Genomic DNA, 14,793 nt, shown 5'->3' with positions numbered 1-14,793 from the left:
AGCGAGGCGTGGTTTGGTAGTGTTTTGATCTAGAACATGGAGGTAAAGTTGTATGTAGGCTGTGTCTGTTTAAACTGGGATATAACGACTTGAACAGAGCAAGGCACAACCAGCACAGACATGTGGATGTTAACCTACAAGCAGGACTGATGGTGCTAGCTCCACTAGTGTTAGCCACTTTAAGCAAATCAATCTAACGTTTACATATTCTGTGAGCCCATGTTTAGCAGTGTTAAATAAATTGTGCTCAATTTTGACTGTTTGAGTGTTTTCTTACCTTTAGCTAGTCAGAATACATTTTCGTTTAAACAACTAGGAAACAAGCTGCTTTGAAACATTCTTATAATTACTTTAAGCATCAATTTATATGCAATGAATTGTCTTTATCTTCGTTTACTTTCCTTTAACTCTGTTTAAACACACACACACACACACACAATCACACACAGGCAGACTTTGAAGCAGCTCTTACATTGCCTTACAGTAGCCGTGCATCTGTTTTTCTTAATTCATTCTCAAAAGTAACAGTTGTAAGACAGAAGCTCTGTGATAATTTGTCTGCCTCAGAGTGCTAAGTCAGAACCATCTTTAGTGTTTAGTTTTTTTTCCAGATGGTGAACATTTGTTTGTTTTTTGGTCTTATGCATTACTTTCCCTCCACATAGTTTCTCTTATCACCCCAGACAGATCACCTATGTAACCACATTTCTGTATCTGTTTCCTGTTTGTTTTCTGATTCTTTTGAGTGTCTTCCTTGCAAACATGTTCAGTCTGACAAATAATGTTCCTTCTTCTCCAGTGTAATTTTCTGTTTTCTTAAGCTATTAAATATGGTGACAACAATAAATTCAAACAACCAATAATCTACCAACATTTCAAAAATCTGATTTCACACATCATTAACGTCTCTCTCAGTGTTTAAATCAAAGAACATATGTTCTACCACAGCAACCCTCTGGCCTTCAGCTAGCTTCACACTTCTTAATTTAAGGGATCACGTAAAGTGAGAAGCATTTACCAACAGACAGCTAATAACTCTATCCTTCTAATCCTGATATGCAAACACTGATAAGCAAGTATCACTGTCAATACTATACCAGGCTGTGTTGCCCATTAAATGTTCATCGTGCATTGAATTGTTTCTGTCTGGGCCCCAACCCCCTAACCCCCTACCCCATCACTTACTCTAACTATACCTGTCCAATTGAAAATTACTTACCAAAGACCTTTCTGGAGTCACTGAGCTCCCTTGTCTCGTAGGTTCCTCTGGATCTCTCCCATTGACGGCCTGCTGCAGGATGTGCCGGACTCCAGGGGCAACAGCTACTGCTACTACTACTACTATCTGTCTCACCGCTATCATCCCTCTCCTCAACTTGGTCTCAGCAGATGTGTGTCTAACATGAGTCTGGTCCTGCTGGAGGTTTCTGCTTGTTAAAGGAAGTTTGTCCTTGCCACTGTAACTTGCTAAATGCTGCAAAGTGCTCTGCTCATGGGGGATTAAGATGAGATCAGACTGAGTCCTGTCTGTAAGATGGGACTGGATCTTATCCTGTCTTGATGTTGGGTCTTTGTTAATAATAGAACATAGAGTACGGTCTAGACCTGCTCTGTTTTGAAAAGTGTCCTATAATAAGAATGTTTGAAAAGATGGTCATGATCGTTTGCTTTCACCCAAATGTAGGAACGAAGATCTTTCTGATGAGGAGACCGGTTCAGTGGAGCTACCCTGTATGAGCTGTTCATTCCACAAGCTCTGTAAATTGTATCTTACTAGGAAATTTGCCACCTAATTGAACATAGACTAGATAACTATATGGCTTCAATAATGCAGCATTTGTCAACACATGCTCTTTTCTAACCTCAGTACCTGGTCCAAACAGGTACACCTCTCCATCCAAACAACCTAATTGAGAGACCCATGCTGCCATGTTTGAGATTCCAAATGTCAACTCACAAACCACCAGGTGGAATCATGAAGTATGCGTCCACTTCGTTCACTTTCACAGTCTATTGGCTTAATCTATAATTTGACAAGCACAGAAATGTGTGCTGTTGATGGATGTTGGAAAGCAAAGCAAATACAGTTCAGTAAAGTGCTTTCAGAGTGCCATACGAGAAGGCTTAGAGCAAGAAGAGCTCAAAACAAACAACTTTCAAGTCACAAGTTCATTCCTCTAATGAAGCTCTTGAGCATTAATCAACTTCCTCCCTGACCTTTACATGCCTCTCACTCTTGTCATGGTTTCACCTTTACTCAACTCACAATCATGCAGCACCAAAACCCCCTCACCAAATCAGCCCTAACGTCTTCATCCTCTGACATTTTAAAGTCTTGGTGGAATTAATGATTAATATGGTAGCACTGCACCTGCTGCACTCCTAAAATAGTTAAAATGCCACTACAGCGTGGATTCAAAACCATAATTACTGTGTCTGCCAGCAGCACCCAGGCTCATTAAGCTCTTTACTGCTCTTGTTGTGTGGGGTCCTGGCAGCAGGGAGCCAATGCCCTCTTGCTTTTCAAACTGTGGTTCAGGGAATCAGGCGTTTCAGAAATTAGCATTTGATTTGAAGCCCAGTAAAAATAAAAAAGTGGTCCAGATGGAGGGGGTAAAGTAGAGATCATGAGAGGTTTGGCAGGAATCAAAGAGTTCTGGCAGAGAAAGGCTGAATTAATAATTACTAACGTGACAATCCCAACTCCCAGCAGAAAAACTGTGTTTGAAGGTTAGTGTTTTTTATTCTAAGCATAGAAGTTGTGTTTTCTGTCTGATTTAATTGTACTCTAAGACAGCATTGTGGCAGGTTGGTCCATACTTCACAGTTATCCAGGCACAAAGTTAAATTAATGCTGTCAGAGTTTGGGTCCCCTGTGGCTGCAGTCTATCAACTGAAGGCACTGTAGCGCTTAAAGTTTTAGCATCCCCACATGGATACATAGGAGATCACTGCATTGTGGTTTGGGAGGATTTAAGGATGTATTTTAAGTAGACCGTTGCTGTATCTCTTATAAAAAAAACTATCCAATTAGAGTGCTTAATTAGAAAATGTCACTACTGAGTGGCAGCAGTTTAAAGCACAGGATGCACGTGTGTCAGAACTATCTTAATTCTTTAATGGTTTGTTCACACCAGGCTGCAAAGGTAAAGTCATTCAGAATTCATAGTTTATCATTCTACCCAACATCAGTTATATCATTCGTAACAATCCCGACGTGATCTCATATCACCCAAAGGACGGACTACTATTGGCTTGTTAGACACACCTCAATCCATAAACAAAATTTAATTTAAGTAGCGGAGGGGGTGATAAGAGTCTCAGCTAACTGGTTGTGGGGAGTGGGTCCGTACATCACAACTATCATCACCATCATAGACCGTACAGAAAACTACTGTTCAGGTAGCTGGCAGGGACACGGAACTTCCACCAGGTCCATGTCTGGTCCGGCTCTGTGCTCTCTCATCTGTCAACACCCACCAGTTGCATTTTCAGGCCGCAGCACGGAGCAGGACTGTCGTACAGCTGGAGTCATGTGACCGAGGTTTTCCTGCTGTAATCACTGAATCAAGGATCCTCCTCCTCCTCTCCTCATCCATGTTGTGTTTCTGGCCCTCTGAAAACCTCTGACCTGTTGACTCCAGGCCTGGCTCCGCTCATCATGACGGTTTGTTGTTGTAGTTAAGTGAAATACGATCTGGTGATAACACAGAGTGTTTTATTCTGAAAATTAACTGGATGTTTTCATTTTGTTTTGGTGCCTGACTTCCTGTCCTGCTCCATCTGCTCTGTTGAGATTGACCTGCCGGATCAGGGACGCAGCCGGAACACAACAGAGCGGATCCAGTAGAAGTTAACACATTGACTAGAATAGTAACCTATCAGATCCGTTGCCGTGACGGATCGGAGACAGACCGAACAGGGATCTGGTGGAATTTGGCTGGGAGGATATAAGACAGTAGCTGCTAAAAAAGAGCTACACTCCTCATAGAAACTGCACATTGCTGAATGCAGTGGAAGTCTTCACACAGGAACACGGTCTAAACCTTTTTCCCCTCTATTTGACTTCCCAAAAGTAGAGTGCATCTTATAGAATGGATGAACTTATATCAGTCCCTCCAGGATTTCGCGGGATTTTTTTTGTGATTGTTGCGGCCCAAAAAGCCTGATTTTGCGACAGCTTTTTGAAAAAATTGCGATGAAAGTTGCGATTTTTGTTTTGCTTTTTTCCCCCCAATAACATCTAAGGGGCAAGTAAATACGCCAAATTATAGTTGTTTTTAGAAAACATTCTTGATGTAGCAACTGATTTTTTTTTGTTTCTCTTGATTCACAGAAAAATGCCATTAAAGGGCTGTATTTCACATTTACGACGGTCCCTGAATGCACCTCGCAGTGACAGAGGCACTTGACAGGCAGTTCACGCACTCTGAAATGAATCTGCATCTTTGATGACTAGGAGTTGATCCAACTTACTAAATGTATCTGATGTTTCACCAAACTGGTTTAAATCAAGCTCTAGACACCGAGCTTTTTACGGTAATGGTGGCAACAACGTCAAACATCAAATATTAAACAGACATCTCTGGTTGTGTTTTTGTCACTAACGCACACCGGGGGGTAAAAATCATCAATGAAGATGAGACAGATGCATGGAGGTGAGGAGAGCTGGTTCATAAAGCACACCTGCTGCAGGTAGAGAACAAGCGAACACTGTGCCCCTCAATCTATATAACAACGTTGTCATCGTCACTTGTCCTGCCTGCTGTCCTCGCTCTTCACCTGTTCTCTGTGCGTGTTTTGTTGTTGAAAAGTGCCGATCAAGTGAGGACTTATGTTTATGTTCCTAGGAAGTGAAATTGATGACAAAGCCGATGACGCACAGGGGCTGAGATTAAGGGGATTGGTCAAAGTTGCGGGAAAGTTGCAGTGATTGTATAAAATTGCAAGGCCGCGAAAAAATCGCGCTGATTGGTTGAATTTGCGTTGATAGTTGCGATCGCGAAATCGCAGCTTCCTGGAGGGACTGTTATATCCTGGATTTTACGGTCTATTGAAATCAACTATTTGGTTTGTGTTTCAACAGGCTGCTAGTAGCTTCTTTGCATTTCAATGTTGTACCTTTTTTTTGTTGGTACTTCAAAAGGTGGCTCTGGACAAACATCGTTTTGAGTCCTTAAAGACTGAAGCTCAGCCAATTCAAAAGTCAAAAATCATGTAAAAGATTTTGACTTTTTGATTATTTAAGATAAGAAGTTAAAGTAAATGAGATTTCTGGAGATAAGCCTCCTAGGTTTGGGGTAAGCCTGTAATGTTTACCACAACTGGCCACCCCTATTAAAACCAGTGCCCCAGTTTGGCCACCTCTGTCAAAAAGCCCGTCAGTGAGTGACACGATGAGTCAAATCTGTTTAATTAAAACACAAGTCAGGATGATGGCCTTATCAATATTTTATCCTCCTGATGAGTTGAGCATCACTTTTTTATTTCACCTATCTGCAGACATGGGCAGAATGCGAATAGTTGAGAGATGGATAAAACAAAGTCCACTGGACAGGATATATGTGTAAAAAACCTGATCAAGCAGAGCACTTTCAAACTGCCAACATCAACTTGTTTTTGAAGTGAAACTGCAGCGCTGTGTGAAAACTTTCTCTTTCTGGTGCACTGTACAAGAAGTGTTTACTTTCATTGATTCTAAACCCACTTTAGATTCACAATGAAGCCCAATCAGCACCCATTGATCTGAGCTGACGGATGATTAAGCGTCTTTTGTCAAGAAAATTCTATGACTTTCTATGACCATGAAGCCTCTCCTCTCCTCTCTGCAGGTAAAACCATCCAGAACATTTAATCTCCTGATCTGCCCCTCCTCATTGGGCTGTGACATTTATTGCATTGTGCAGGATGAGCATTATTTAAACTTTTACCAAGTGTGAGATGACAGGAAGACTGTTCCTGCAGAAACTGAATCAGCAGTAGTTTTACATTCTTAACCAATATGTGATGAAGTCTGAAACCAGAAAACAAGAACAGTAAAACTTGATACAAAAGTTATTCATTTTAGGGAGGATGCTTGGTCATAATCATTAGGCCTTGGTTTATACTTAAAGAAAAACTGATATCTATAAATTATTTATGAAATGGCAAAAGCATATACAAAGGAATTAGGACTTATGGGAATGCATCACATCCACCAACTTTTCACATCTGTAGAACAACTTTTGTATCAAAGGGAAGTTCCTGTGTGGAGTAGTAAGAGTCTGTGAGGTTAAAACTTCAAGTTCAAAAAGCATCCTTGCCATCAATTCTGTGTTATGCTGTTGAGTTGAAGAAGATTTGCAAGTAGCCAGTTTCTCCACGACTGTGCAGGCTTTTTTTCTCACTGTTGATAACTACTTCATTTGTTTTTGTGGCAGCTTTTTAAACAAAGTTGCAGTGCAAGTTGTGATGTTTTGAGGCAGTTTTTTTTCCTGTGCAACACATGACCTGGGAGAATTGCTCAAATAAATGCAAATTACAAAGTTACCACCAAAAATTGACATTTTTATTAATTACTTTCAAGCTGTTTTAATGTAGTTTCTGTGTTACTCTAAAACTAGAAACAAGAGAACTGGAGACTACTCTACAAACACTGTTTATGATCAGCTCTGACCCAAGTTCAAGTTCAGATTGCTTTATTGGCATGGACAGTTTAGCTATTGCCAAAGCAGAGTAAAAATAAATAAACAAACAACATACATATTTGAATCAATTACACTAACATTTCATTTTTTATAATTCAATACAATTTATCTTTATATAATTCATCAATATAATATCTCTAACTCACATTTGAATCAGATCCTCTGGTTTTGTTTGAAGGGCAAATTATATAGACAACTTTTTTTTCTGAGGGAACATGGAAAAGTAAGACAACAGAGAATTTGGCTGATTAAGTTGAAGTCAGGGTAAAACATCTCCCTAAAGTTCAGGCTGCCAGTTGGCCTAGCTGTTTAAGTGCAATAAACTGTCATGAGTTGCTTTTTGTTGAGATGTGTTTCCTGTTCCCTCTTTGGTAATTGTTTCTTCGTGTTACTTGTCAAACATGTTTCCTGTTTTATTTTGCAGTTATGCTCCCTGTGTGTCCTGTTCCGTTTTAATTCCTGTGTTTGTCTGTCCCTCCATTTTTGATTGTGTTTTAAGTGTTTCCACCTGTGTCTCGTTTGTCTCAACTGTGTCTGATTACCCCTGTGAATATTTAGTCTCTGTGTTTCCTCCCTGTTGTGTCAGTTCATTGTGTGTGATGTGTGATCAGTAATGTTTCATGTCAAGTGTATATTCCTGTGATTCCTGTGCTCCCAATGTTTTTGTTTGAAGCAACTTTTTCTTTTTCTTTTATTTATTAAAACTTTTTATTTGAATCTGCACTTGGGTTCTCCTCCTTTTGGTTTTCTTACACGTGACATATACAGAGGCTTTCCTCTTTATGGTAGTGGTTGTTTGTAAAAAGGAACAAATGCCCCAAAAAAAAGAAAAAAAATTTAAATTCTCCCTAAAGTTGTAATAATTTGCCAAAGTTTCAAGGTTAAGAGGATTCTGTTGAGGTTGGTTGAACTTGTGAGAAGTAATGGATACATTACAACATCATGGAGGGACTGAACACAAGCAGTCATTTCTCAGTTCTTTGGGGTTGCCCATTTCACATTGCCAAGAATAAACCTTAAACTGTGACTGCTATTTGACTTACTGCATTACCTTGCAAAAGTTTTCAACCTGTCAAACTGCCAGAGGCACTAAGTAGGTTATTATATGAAGAACCTTTCAGAAGTTTAACAGCAAAAAAAGCATTACTGAATGCATAATAATATAATTTATTTCTCTTTGACTCTACCCCTTCAACATCTAATTATCTTAAATGGTATTATACCGGCCATATTGGTTATTATTTTTGTGAATAAAGGTGCATTTCGACCAAGAGTTCCTGGGTCTTTTAGCCCCCATAAATACTTTACCCTGAACTAAAAGGTTCCTGTGCCCCCATTGTTGTCTGTGTTTCGACCGCGGGCTAAAGTCCTGGGTAGATTGTGCAAATCAGGCCAGTGACGTATGGAGAAAAAAAAAAGGAAATGCACTACACCACCAGACAAGTAGAGGGCAGTAAAACAAAGGCGAATGCCATTCATCACAGATGACACAATAGAAGCAGACAGACAGACAGGCCAATTCAACACGGCTTTGAAATAATTTTTAACTCAAAAAGCTGTGGCAGAGATCAACCAGTGTTTTGGTTTAAACAGCGACCCTGTTAACTGGAGACTTTCAGCCAGATGCATCCCTCATAAACGTCTCCAGACGATCATTAAATATCTGATGAGGATATTTTGAAATCTTAATAAAAACTAAACTAGTTTGCATTCCCAGGAACTCCCTCTGTGTTTCAACAGCTGTGTAAACTCCACAAACACTGACACGTTCAGCTGAAGGTCTCCAGTTTACAGGGTCACATTTAAAACCATAACACCGGGAGAGACGCATTCACGGTGGGCTGAGAGAAGTCTACTGTTACAAGCTGCTAAATCAAGAGAATCACAGCTTCTTCTTTTGAAAAGTACACACACATACAAAAAAGATAGAACAAGTAAAAACTAATGAAAGAAAGAGAAATCAAGTGAATCACAGATGTGTGTGATGTTATTGTGGACGGGGGGCGGAATAAAAACACTGTGGTTAATCTACCAATCAGACACATTCAGCATTGCAGGCCCTGCCCCCCGAAAGTCCTGGGACCTTTGAAAAGTACTACCCCCCAAGCAGGGGCTTTTCAGGGGGGAAATTATCTACCCTTGAACTAAATTAAAACCCTGGGTCTACCCGTCGAAACGCACGTAGTTCTGGGGTAAAGTCCCTCCAGTCGAAAAACGCCTTAAAACACACATGAAGAATAATATGAAGCTTTATCATGCTATTTTCTCTGCCACTGATTAAAATCAGGTAAAAAAATATGATAAAATGTTTTATTGTTTTTCAGGACACTGCTCTGTCCACGCTGCGTCTGAAAATCCATATTTGACTTTGACACGAAACATCATGTTCTTGCTGTTACACAACTGAAACACCTGACACATTCTGTGTCTGCACATGCTGTCTCATCCCAGTTCCACAATACATTACTGCTGTTTTCATTAAAACCCTAAAAGGCCTTTTCCTTTGGATGCCCGCTTTCTCCACTCTCTTTCTATCCCCACATCCTCCAGTTCCACTTCCCTCCACACGCTGCACTAATCTGATTTCCTGTAAAGCCGCTGTTGTAATGATTGGGAGTAACTGTAATGAGCGTCTGTGTTTGTTAGCTGCTGTTTTAATTTGTGAGCCTTGGACAAACCCAACATAATAGATTCTGCCTGTGTCAGCAGCTGAGAGAGGACGGGCTTTGTCTGACTCCACCAGTGAGAATGAGAGTGTGTTGTAATGCTCTACAGTGAGAACAATGTAGCTATAAAAGACTTGTTTGTTCTGTTGGTGTTTTCTTAACCAGTGGTTTGTTAAATTTAATTTAGAATAAACTACAAGCCAAGATTTCACAGAACAATTTGCACAGTACATAAAATGCTGGGTAATTTAACACCGTAACCAACGTTAAGAGGTTTGTAGTGGGACAAAATTACACTCTCAATAAAAGTTTATGAAGCTGAACTCACTGAGATACCACCAGAGATGTTCTGATCCAGATGCCAGTTTCAGAAATGCCTCAGAAACTACCTAAAACATGCTTTTCCACATTTTGATTGGGATTATTTCTGTTTGGAGACTGAGCTGAAATCATCAATGTGCCTTTCTGTCTCCCAGCTCAGTATTTAAATTGTATCATATTGTGGAAGTGTTGTTTCAAAAGTATTAATATAAATGATTCCACTGAAAACAAGGAATAGAGTGGCAAAGATAACACAGCACTGCGAATAGAGAGTGTAACCCTAATTCTACCCCTCAAATAGACTTGCTTAAACACACCAAAAACACAACAATAACAGTCATATCGCATCCATACAAGAAGAGAAGTACAGCCCACTGTTGTTAAATAATACAATTTATGGCATGTATTCTTTTATTAAACTACTGTTGGAAGAAATCTCTCTAATGAACAATTCTGATGTCAAGATAAGCGCCTTGAAGAGGATCAAACATCTCTAAGAAACATCTCTATCTCTATAAACCGGGCAGGCTAGGGGCGCCACTTGCACCCTAAATGAGTGATGTAGAAAAATGGAAGAGAATAGGAAAAATAATATTGTTTTATCTAATATAATTTGGGGGTAAATTACAAAGTGATTCCAGATACATTTAAAAGCTTGTGATTCCCTTTGGGTTTTTTTTTTAAAATGGTGTGCAAAGAAGTCTTTGAAGTCTATAAGTGTCCATGATTTACTTGGTTTTGTTGTGTTCTTGTTGTTTTTCTTTACACGTTGGAAGCTTAATTAGATAGAAAATGTAGGCCATGTAGACTAAATGGATATGACTTCACTTAATATATTACTGCTGCTTTGTTTAAAGTGTCTGTTCTGTTAAAACTATTGTTATATAATGACTGAACAAATACGACTACTACATTATGGGCCTGATCTACTAAGATCCCAAATAATGAGCGCTAATTTGCGTTTGCAAATTGTAATTTTGCACGTGCTATTTCTGGGCGTGTTGCAAGTGACTGCGTGCGCAAATGATAAAGAGTGCAAAAGTGGTGCGGACCACCCTATTTTAAGAGGATTTTGCGGATGCAACCGGCTGTCAAACACATCGGTGAACTCCAGCAGAGACATCTCAGCATTGCCAGAAGAAACGTGATTTGGGAGGCCATCTGTGAAAAGCTGAATGCTGTGAGAAAAAACAGAAGATCTGCCGATAAAATAAACACTCTACTCCAAAAAGCAATCAGTGTTTTGATGGAGTTTAGAGAGCAATTTGATGAGGCTAAGTCTGCCACTCTTGCTCTAGCTACTAAATTGGTCAAGTCAATCGCAGTTTGAAACAACCAGGGCCATCACGGTTGCACCTTCTGAACGCTTATTCTCCAAGTTAAAACTAATTAAAAACCCATTGAGGAGCACGGTGGGACAGGAGAGGCTGAGTGGACTTGTCATGTTGTCCATTGATAATGACAGAGCAAAATAAAATGGACATACAGCGCATCGTGGACAAGTCCGAGGAGCTTAAGGCTCGTCCAAATAGTGGTGAGTAGGCCGAGTACTTCATATAGATTTTTTGTTTGTATGTGAACTTTATGGGCCGATGTGCCAATTTTACTAAATTGTATAGCTATTGATACAGTGGCCTGCTGTTCTCTCATTAGTTGAAAAAGTTAAAGTAGGTGTCAGAATGATGCAGTCGCTATCCGTGGTGCTGAACTGCTTTGAATTTGTGTTGCTTTATTTATTGTTGTTGTTCTCTTGGTTTGTTCGACTTCATGTCCGTTTGATTGACTTCAAAATGACATAACTGTGTGTAAAAAATGTAGTAATGCTTGTAAGCCCCACTGTTGCGGGAATGTGTATGTTGTAAAGTGATGTTATGATGAGCTTTACAGTGGCCGCAGCCATGTGTGCGTAACGCTGTGCCAGTTTGCACCTGCCTTTCAAACGTGCTAAATATAGCGGCAAAAACAGCGCCCGCTATCTGCTTCAGGTTTGACAGATCACATTGCGTGTGCTAAATGATTACATTTGCATCTCCTCCTCCCAGTATTTTGCGCGTTCTGATAATCTGCATGTATTCTGCATATTCATGAAGGCAAACACGCTAAATGGATAGCGAATGCTATTTTGCTCATTTGACAGACGCAATCCTCGGTCATGCTCCCGGTTAGTACGTCAGCTTTGCGCGCGCATCAAGTTTGCACGTGTTTTTATACACGCAAACCTTTAGTAGAGTGTTTGCCCTAAGTGTTTTGAAATTGTGTTATTTTTTCCTGCTTAATATCAGTGTTATCACCATTTTATTAATGTTCTTTTTCTTGGTCATTTTTGGTTTAAAATAAAGGAAACCTGTAAATCATAAAGCTGGATGTCAGTTGTCTTTAAGTGTATATGTGATGTGATTGTTGGTGGAGTTGGTTATACAAGGGGCACCAGTTGAAATCTTGCATAAGGCACTAAGTCAGTTAGGGCCAGCTCTGTCTATAAACATGGCCAACTTGTTATAACAACACAAAGTTTATAGATATTGTGAATTATTGTGCCGAGGTCAGATAACACAAACTCTATAATAGTTGGTTGTTAATGTCCTGTTGGTAGTAATCACTACTGAGAGATGCTCTCATCAGCTCTGCTGCTGTTGCCTGGATTGCAGGATGTTGCTCAGCTTTTCTCTATCAGACATGGTTTTGGTCCAGGAGCTCCCCAGGCTACTGTCACATCTGTTCCCAGTAACTGTCATTACTTTCCAATTCTCAAGACCAGGCTGGTACAGAAATAATGTTTTTCCCACAGTGTCAACAGGCAGAGGTGATATGTGGAGTCTGATTTGGTATGACACGTGTGATCAGGTTCCCAGGCGCCACTTTTACTGTTGAGAATTAATTACTGTTGACATAGGGTTTTGATCAATCAGAATCAAGTGTTCGGCACAGCTGGATAATCGCCTAAGGAGGAAATGACACAGTCACATCTTGAGAGGCATTGGAGTAAATCTCACTGTGACACAGTGCAATCGCTTTGATGCACAAATTGTATGCACATGATGATGAATGAGATACAGAGGAAAGCCAGCAGCATGATCTTCAGGCATGTTCGGGTTTGTCAAACACAAGGTTACGGACGTTAACCTGAAGTGACAGCTTGGCGATGCACAGCCCATGAATGTGGCAGAGGCATGTTTTCTATCCCAGGTGTATTTTCCATCACACACTCTTAACCTTTGACACTCAAAGTCACACGTCCACTCTCCACACCTCCTTTTTCTCACACGCAGACCAACACATGTCCAAATCGTCTGCTCCATCCCATTCTGCAGATGGTTGTATTGTGTTGGTTGATGACAGGCCGGTGAGACAGCGAGCAATAGCAGTGGGCTTTGCTTTGCACAGTTCAAACACAGAGACAACAACATCATTACCCGTCATTCAGCGGCTGTCAACACTGGCACAAACAGGCTGTGACGACCCGTCTCCTTCGACGAGAAAACAAACACTGTCTGTGGGAATAATTGTCTCTTTGAGGTTTACTGACATGCTTTGCAATGTTCCTCTGGACAACACAATGAACTGAAAAGACAAACATTGGAAAATCTTCAGGCTGACTGACACAGCTGTATGGGCGATGGAGTGTTCGTTTAAAGGAGTGTATGTACAAAAAAAAAAAAAGTCCAGACTGGCTTTGCTGAAAGTTTGTCATTCTCCATTGGTTGTGTTGATCATCCACCATAAATAAGTAGATAACATTTTTAAGGAACATTTAACATAAACAACCATTTTAACATTTAAACCAATACGTTATGTATTTTCATCAGACTGAATTTGCAATAAAGCTGTTACTGGTTTCATTTGCTTGTGAATATTTAGACACACTGACATGGCTGTTATTTAAACCATTAGTGGTGTGCAACCTTGATAACTATGATCCAGTTCAGGGAAAATTCATTAGAATATACAGTAGAATGATTGGTGCAGTGCAGTGCGATGAGGCGTGATTAATACAAATTGATACTTCAATCTCAAGTTGTTGTTTTTTTACTTCAGATAACTAATAAATAACTTATGTTTTGAACTTTTCCAGGAGACAAAAGATTATACTAAATGAAAAATAATAATAGAGAGACTGAAGTCATTATTACACACTCGTGCCAAGGTGTCTCACTGTGACAGTTTGACAAAGCAATAAGAACATTTATTAGAACTAACACAGAAATCTGAGCTCTTGTTTCTACCTTCCTGGGCTTTGCAAAGCCCTGTAAGCCCTTGCAATATTATTTTTTTCACCAAATGGTAAAGTAACGCCAAGTAAACAATACATGGAGATGGAATCAAAGACTATTTGACAAAGCTCATTGTGTCATTATCAAGCGGCAACCTCTGGCAGTGAGAATTGAGGCCAATGCGGAAGTGTCAAAAACTGCAGTTTCTTGAGTGTCCGCAGCAGTTTAGAAGATATTAAGATTACAAGTTTTTCATAATAAGAGTCACAGCTGACTTGATTGACAGATGGAAACACTGTAGCTGTAGGCTTGGAGGCTCAAAGCCCGGCTCTTTACCTCACACTAGCTTGACAGAAATTAGGTTGAGTTCAGCATTTCCAATTTGGCTCCTGCCGACCCAGGCTTCAGAAACAGATGGGTGACATCACGGATACTATGTCCATTTATTATACAGTTTTATACAAGGCATAAGAATAATAATAAGAACTACATATAAAAATAAAATAAAATATAATAACAATAACCTTAGCTATAAATACAAATAAACAACAAATAGGCTTGACTAATATGTACAGGCTAAAATAATATGATAAAATGCAGTGGTGAGTTGCAGAGGTAGTTTTTACATTATAAAAATAGAAGTTAAATAATACAAAAAATAGAATATGGAATTCTGCTTGGAGAATTGTTGCATTGTATATCTACATGTATGTTTACAGAGAGTATTGATCCAACAGGTATGACACTGTTATGGTTTAGTGTTCATCAGAGTGACAGCCTGGGGGAAGAAACTGTTCTTATGGCGGGTTGTTTTGGCGCACAGTGATCTGTAGCGCCTGCCGGAGGGGAGGAGTTTGAAGAATTTGTGTCCAGGGTGTGAGGGGTCAGCGGTGATGCTACCTGCCCGTT

Source organism: Notolabrus celidotus, chromosome 11 (assembly GCF_009762535.1).
Source record: "Notolabrus celidotus isolate fNotCel1 chromosome 11, fNotCel1.pri, whole genome shotgun sequence".
Taxonomy (NCBI): Eukaryota; Metazoa; Chordata; class Actinopteri; order Labriformes; family Labridae; genus Notolabrus; species Notolabrus celidotus.
Note: the sequence above shows the minus strand (reverse complement) of the source record.